Below are 7,489 nucleotides of genomic sequence, written 5' to 3'. Positions count from 1 at the left end.
CAGTCCTCAGAAAAAGGACTGTTGATACCCAGATAATTAATAGAAAATTTATCAATTGGAATTTCAGCATCATTTATTTTAAAGTGCACAATATCACCATCAAACTCCATTGAAAGAGTACCAGCAAAAACATCAATCTTTGTTTTTGCAGTTTTCATAAAAGGTCTTCCCAAAATAATAGAGTTTGAATCTGAAGTGTCCAAGTTTCCCATATCCAAAATATAAAAATCAGCGGGAAAAATAAGCTCACCCACTTGGACAAGAACATCCTCAAGTACACCTTTTGGGTGTACTGTTGAATGATCCGCCAACTAGATAATTGTCCTGGTCTTTTGCAAAGATCCCATTTTTAATTTTTCAAAAATAGAATAGGGAAGGACATTAACTAAAGCTCCTAAATCAAGCATGGCTTTTGGAAAATAAAGTTTCCAAAATTTACAAGGAACTGAGAAAATCCCCGGATCCTTGCACTTTGGAGGCAAACCTTTTTGCAAAATTAAAGAAATATTTTCACCAGCTTTAATTGTTTTATTAGATTTCAATTTTTTCTTTGAAACACATAATTCTTTTAAAAACTTAGCATAACGAGGAATGTGTTTTATAACATCAAGTAACGAGATGTTTACCTCTACTTTGCGAAAAATGTCCATGATGTCCTCATCCTCATGCTCGCGTTTCGTGCTCTTCAGTCTTGATGGGAATGGAGGTAATGGCTTGTACTCCTTCAGAATTGGCTTGGGTAGTGTTGGAGTTTCTTTTTCTTCCAGCTTTTCAGATTCTTCTTCAACCAACACCTCTTCAAACTCTTCAGCTTCTTTGTTTTTTGGTTCAGATGAGCTCGGACCTTCATATGTCTTTCCGCTTCTGAAGAAAATAGCACTCACATTATGCTTTGGATTGTTTTCAGTATACCCTGGTAACTTTCCTTGAGACTCCAGACAACCCACAAAAGTGGCAAGTTGAGACACCTGTTGCTCCAGATTCTTGATACTAGCTCTAGTTTCGGTCTGGAATGCTTGGGTGCTCGTGGTAAGACTCTTCACTATATCTTCTAAGGCCATGCTGGAACTAGTAGGTTGCTGATGTGTGTTTTGATTTTGGTAATTCTGATTCTGGAAATTTTGCTGCTGAAAGCCTGGCTGCTGAAAATTTCGTTGCTACTGAAATCCGGGTGGAGGCTGAAATTGTTTTTTATACTGATAATTATTTTGAAAATTCTGTTGGTAGCCCCCGACAGCTTTTACTACAACTGTATCCTCTTGCAATATTGGGCACATATCTGTAGGGTGATCAGTCTTTAAGCAAATCCCACATTGTTTCTTTGCAGCTGCTTTTTCTTTAGTCAAGAGCAGAACAACTTTTGTCAATTTAGATATCTGAGCTTCCAGATGAACATTGCTGACTTCCTTGACCCCTTTTGGCTGATCTAGATACCACTCGTCTTCATTCCCAGAATGTTTAGACTCGATCGCTAGCTTCTCAATCAGCTCTCTGATTTAAGTTGGGTTCATGTCACCCAAAGAACCACCACTGGAAGCATTTATAAGTCGTCTTTCCATGGGTGTTAGACCTTCATAGAAACAATTATAGAGCTGGTAAGCACTAATTCCATGTTGGGGGCAACGGACCAACAACTTCTTGAATCTCTCCCAGTAGGTATGTAAAGCTTCTCTTTTTCCTTGTTTGATACCAAAGATTTCTCTTCTGAGACTGGAGACTCGCGTTTCTGGAAAGTATTTCTCTAAAAAAAAGCTTTACGAGTTCTGTCCAAGTGGTGATGGAACCTGATGGGAGTTCATACAACCATTCTCTTGCATAATCTTGAAGTGAAAAGGGGAATGCCCTTAACTTTATCTGGTCTTCTGTGACAGCATGAGGCTTCATTCCTGAACAAACCACATGAAATTCCTTGAGGAATTTATGTGGGTCTTCATTTTCCAATCCTCTGAAAGTGGAAAGAAGATGAATCAGCCCAGATTTAAGTTCGAAGTTATGGGCTTCTGGAAATGTAATGCAAAGGGGCTATTGGTTGACCTCTTGAGTGGCCCACTCTCTAAGGGTCTTTTCTGCTTCGTCTCCACTCATAACTAAGTCTTCAGATTCAGTTTCTGAAGAGTCTGTGGTTTTAGTTTTAACGGAAGGGGGTGGGGAGTAAGTTTTATATGGGCTGTTTTGAGGAGAATATGGGGGTACTTTTGGAAAAAACGGATCTGATTCGTTTCACAAGGTAGTGCCTTGTGGTGTGGAGGTTTTTGGGGGTATGGAAGATGATGAACCAAAGAGACCAGCTGATTGTTTTTTTTTTTCTTGTTGCTTCTTTCTTTAGTTTCCTTGCAGTTCGCTCGATTTCTGGATCAAAAACTAAAGGTGTACCTGAACGAAAAATTCTGGGCATAAAACTATTAGAAAGCGCCGTGTCCCCGGCAACGGCGCCGATTTGTTAACCACGCTGTCGCGCACGTATTAAACAAATAAATTTATCACTGCTGGTTGCACTAAAAATATAGCACAGGGGAGCAGGGTCGAATCCTCAGGGACACAGCCTAAAAGTCAATGCCTTTTTGCATCAGGCACATCTAGTCAAAACAGAAATTATAAAAGGGGGGTTTTGAAATAAACTAAAAACTTGCAGTGAGATTAAACTAAACAAAAATCAATATAAAAAAAAATTTCAGTTCTGTTGCGACTTTCCTAATCACGTAACTGATCCAAATCTGATTATTAGAGATGGGTTCTATCTAAGCTGGTACTGAGAAAAACTAACAAGCTCTAGTAATTTCTCTTTTACCTAAATTAGTTAATCAGAACAGGCTCTTCAATTAACCCTAACTTTTTACTGTTCAATTACAAAAGCTCTTAATTAAATCAGAAAAATTGCTTTAAGTTCTTTGTAAATTTCTTAGCAATACCCAATACTTCTCACAAGCTTGGAAGCGTAAAGATATGATTTTTACAGTTTATACCAGAGTTAAATCCCAAAATGGAACCAATCTGATACTTGTTACTTTTACCAGTTTACAAGAACAATTACGGATTCTATTAACTGATTAACATGAATGATAAAACCCTAGCTAGGTGGTCAACTAAAAAGAATCAAAATCAAACATTCATTAAGAACAAAACTGAAGAATCTAGATAGAAACACAAATAAAAAACCAAATCTAATGATCAATCACATGAAAAGTACTTGTCTTTGCAGAACTGAAAACTAGGGTTTAGCCAGACATGGCCAAAATCTAATAAAAACAACTAAAAAGAGACATCAAACAACTAATCTTACTAAACTAAACGTAGGAGATGATCCACAGTCTTCAGATCTTCTGAAATTGATGAAATCGGAGAAGAAACACCTCCAAAATCGTATTTTCGCCGTCTGGAACCTCTGGAATCGTCAACTTAGGTTACTGGAATGCTATTAGGGTCTTTTTATATGTCTAGCAGCAAAAACGACGCACCTGCGATCGCAAGGGGACAACCTGCGATCGTAGGTTTTGAAATAAACACATCTGATGCCGTTTTAATGAAGTAGGATGTTATTTTGACACTTTTTGGCCAACCTGCGATTGCAAGAAGACAACCTGCGATCGCAGGTTTTGAGATTTCACTTCCGGATGAATTTTGGGCACAAAAGAACCTCGAAGGCAACCTGCGACCAAACTTGCAATCACAAAAAGGTCACCTGCGGTCGCAAGGAGACAACCTGCGATCGCAGCTTGTGTCTATGACGTCCGAAATTTCGTCTACTTTTCAGATCATTTTGAATCGTGTCAATTGGAGTTACGGTTCTCAACATATGGTCAAAATACTGACAGGGGGTCAAAGCTGCCAGCAACATCCTTTAACTTTGATATTGCATATTCTTTCTTCGTGTGACCAATTCAATCGAATGTTCCTTGACCAAAGCATCATCCAAACATTCCTCAACATACTCCATAAGTTTCAAGCTCCATTTTAAGCTCCAAATGCGCATCCAACTGCTCCCAAAGCACTGCTCCACTCGAACTATCTGAAATCTACAATAAAACATGAGCAGTACGGGAATTCTAACGAAATACATGAGCTGAACAGTATTTAAATAAATGACATGAAAATGTACAAAATATTATGCTAAAATGATAATAAAAACTACTCTATAAGATGCATAAAATGGCATCTAACAGATCCAAATGGATATTCAAGAGAAAATATCATCTAGGTGGATCCATATATGCCTATGAAGCATGATTAATTAGTTGCTAAGGGCTATAGGCAGCGAGAAGCAATTGATTATTTTGTTACCTAAGCCTTAATTGCTATGATTAGTTATATTTGAACTCTCATAGTAATATTAGCAATGAAATTATTGTAAATTCATCAAATGGATGTGAAGACAACTTTTTCAATGGTTATCTCAAGAATGAGATTTATTTAGGGCAACATGAAACTTTCGTGATACCTGGACAGGAAAACAAAGTTTGTAAACTTGTTAAATCCTTATACAAGTTGGAGCAAGTTCCTAAATAGTAGCATGAATGATTTGACACCACTGTGAATACTTTCAGTTTTCAACACAACAATGCTTTCAAGTGTAATTATTCCAAATACACATCCGATTACATAGTTTTTATATCTCTTTATGTTGATGATCTGTTGATTATTAGCACTCATCTAGACGATATTCTTGAGATGAAGAAATACCTTTCCTCAATCTTTAAGATGAAAGATCTACGAGAAGTTGATACAATTCTTGGTATTAAGGTGAAAAGAACAGACAGTTAGATTTCTCTAAGTCAATCTCATTAAATAGAGAAAATTATGACAAAGTTTCAACATTTGAATATTAAAGAATTTAACACTCCTTTTGATTAAAGTGTGAAACTTAATGTCAATGCTGGACGAGCAGTGCCTCAATTAGTAGATGCAAGTGCAATTGGGAGCATGATGTATGTAATGCATTGCAATCGACTTGACATCACATTTATTGTAAGAAAACTAAGTCAATATATTGTCAATCTAGGGTCGGATCACTGGAAGGCAGTGGGTACAGTACTAGGATACCTAAAAAGGACAAGTACTTTTGAGTTGATGTATTCGTCATCTAATGGAATACTAGAAGGTTATTTCGACGCTAGCTGGATAAATCACACCAGTGATTTAAAATCCACAATTGGTTGGATGTATTCTCTAGATGGTGGTGCTATTTCTTAGGTGAGCAAGAAATAGACATACATATGGCATTCGATGATGGAAGCAGACTAATTTCCTTAACAACATCAGGCAAAGAGGCAGAGTGGATTTGAGATTCACTTATGGATATCCGTCTGTAGGATATTCCAGTGCCTTCTATACTGATGTACTGTGACAGTAAGGCCACATTGTCTAAAGTATATAATGTGGTATGTAATAGGAAGTTGAGACATGTAGATCTAAGACACAATTTTGTGAGACAACTAATTGAAAGTGGTACTATCAAAATTGTCTACGTCAAGACAAATAGAAACTTGGCAGATCCATTTAACAAACCGCTGACTAGAGGTTTGGTTACATCTACCACAAGAGTCATGGGTCTGAAACCACAATAAAATTGCTTAGTGATGGAAACCAAACTTGACATTAGTGCTCCTAATTCTCAAGTTTAAAGGGTAACAATAAAATCACTAACGATAAAAGGTACTATCATTAATGATAGATCTATGTGAGGTAGGATAGTATGTCATTGCCGAGAACGAGGTTGAGTTACGACTCTTAACAAAGTTTTGGAGACATCTAAACAATGAAGATATAGTAAAACTTTGCCTATATGACCTAGAGGTGGTGTCGCCTCAAATGAAGATTAGTGTTTTATCTTCTAAATGGTCATGAAAAGGATTTCTAGTGCATGACTATATTAGGGCTCAAGGAGAACGCAAAGACGACATGTGATGTGTAGGGGTAAACCGGAGAGGTCACAAGGTTCATGGTTTAAGCTTATAAGGATACCATTGAAATTCTCTCTTATTGTTTGTCCTCATTAAACTAGGTTCTAATCTTAGTGACACCCAAGTGACATCATATGTCTGAGTGAAAGGAAAATTTCCAACTTGGTGGGGGGTTGTTGGAAATTATAAAGGAAATATTGCAAGTTGGCAAGTTTCCTCTATCCCACATTGGTGGGGGGAAGAAACATTTTGTGAGCTTATAAACCATTTCTCTTGATATGCCTTCAAAGGCTTTAGTGGATCAAAGGAATGGGTCAAGCCCACGCGCACGCCTAGCCGATATTGTACTGCATGAAATGGTGCAATTTAGGCGCACTTGGCACTTCGTATGACGCATCGGTAGTTGAGGAGGTTTTATTTTTGGCAAGTTCGAGCCAAGCCGATTGGACCGATTTGGTCTAACGGTTGACTTTGTGGATAAGGTGACAAAATCTTCTGGAAGGCCGAGAAAACGACTTTCTTGGAGGGAAAGTCATCACCCTAGGGTTTTCTAGAGGTCGATCTATGAGAGCCCTTTTACTGTCTTCTAGGGTTTCAACAACTATAAATACAGCTCCCTAGGAGCCGTATTCTACACACGAAAATCAAAGCTCTCTTGGCGATTTCGTTCTAGCTTCTCAATATTCACTTTGCGTTTATCGTTTTTCATTGTTGTTTGAAACGCGGTATATCCGTATTAAATCCTAGAGTTTTACTTTGTTGCTTACAACCGATAGAAGCGAAGTAAAAACCTTCAAGAGTTTGATTCGTGCAGTTATTACACGTTCGAGATCAGCCGTTAACAGGTCGATTTTACTTTATTGTCTTGCGTTTATTTTTTTCTAATAACATGACATTCTGCTTCTACTCATTTCATATAATCTGATCTAATCGGGAATTATTGATCTGGTTTCTAGAAGAAACTTGGTAGTCATATTAATAATAATTGAGTTTATTATTCCCAACTAATTGACATATAGTGTGCAATATTATTTGCCGATGCCTAAATTTTATGCACATCACCTACCACTGATGTATATTTTGGTTGAATCACTAAAATTCAATCTTATACCTAATGCTAATACCAATAATATTAATATAAACAATCGAGAATGGTGTAATGTATAAAATCAATTAAGAATTTGGGTTAAAAAAAAAAACAAATTCATGGAATAAAACTTGCATGCGTTATTTACTTAATTGAATTAAATGATAAGGGTGAAAATTATAACTTACAAAATACTTCTTTCTTGAATACGGTGCAAACACATTGACGTCATGTACTTACGTTACCACACCCCCACAACGCCACACGATACAACCGAATAAACTTATACAAATATTGTTTCTTAATTTCCAATGCCAGCATGGAAATTAAGAAAGGCGAGGAAGACAGAGAGAAAGGCGAGAGAGAAAAATAAAATCGCACCTGAATCACGATCATGATGCATGAAGGACTTGAGAAGCTGTGAAGAAAATCGTTGATGATCAATGGATGCTACGTGAGGTTCTTTTCTTATTATGTTTAGAAGTAATTTTGATAAGCAAACCGA

At 37.1% G+C, this 7,489-nt stretch overlaps 1 non-coding gene across 1 annotated transcript; it reads left to right on the top strand.

Annotated features, from left to right (window-relative positions):
• Positions 1-1,605: 1,605 nt before the first annotated feature.
• Positions 1,606-1,712, top strand: LOC111908117 (small nucleolar RNA R71). The gene has a single exon (XR_002855766.1). It is a non-coding gene; the product is annotated as a small nucleolar RNA R71 (small nucleolar RNA).
• The last annotated feature ends 5,777 nt before the right edge of the window (positions 1,713-7,489 follow it).

Source organism: Lactuca sativa, chromosome 5 (assembly GCF_002870075.4).
Source record: "Lactuca sativa cultivar Salinas chromosome 5, Lsat_Salinas_v11, whole genome shotgun sequence".
Classification (NCBI taxonomy): Eukaryota; Viridiplantae; Streptophyta; class Magnoliopsida; order Asterales; family Asteraceae; genus Lactuca; species Lactuca sativa.
The sequence above is the reverse complement of the archived record's forward strand: the minus strand, read 5'-3'. Positions and strand labels throughout refer to the sequence as shown.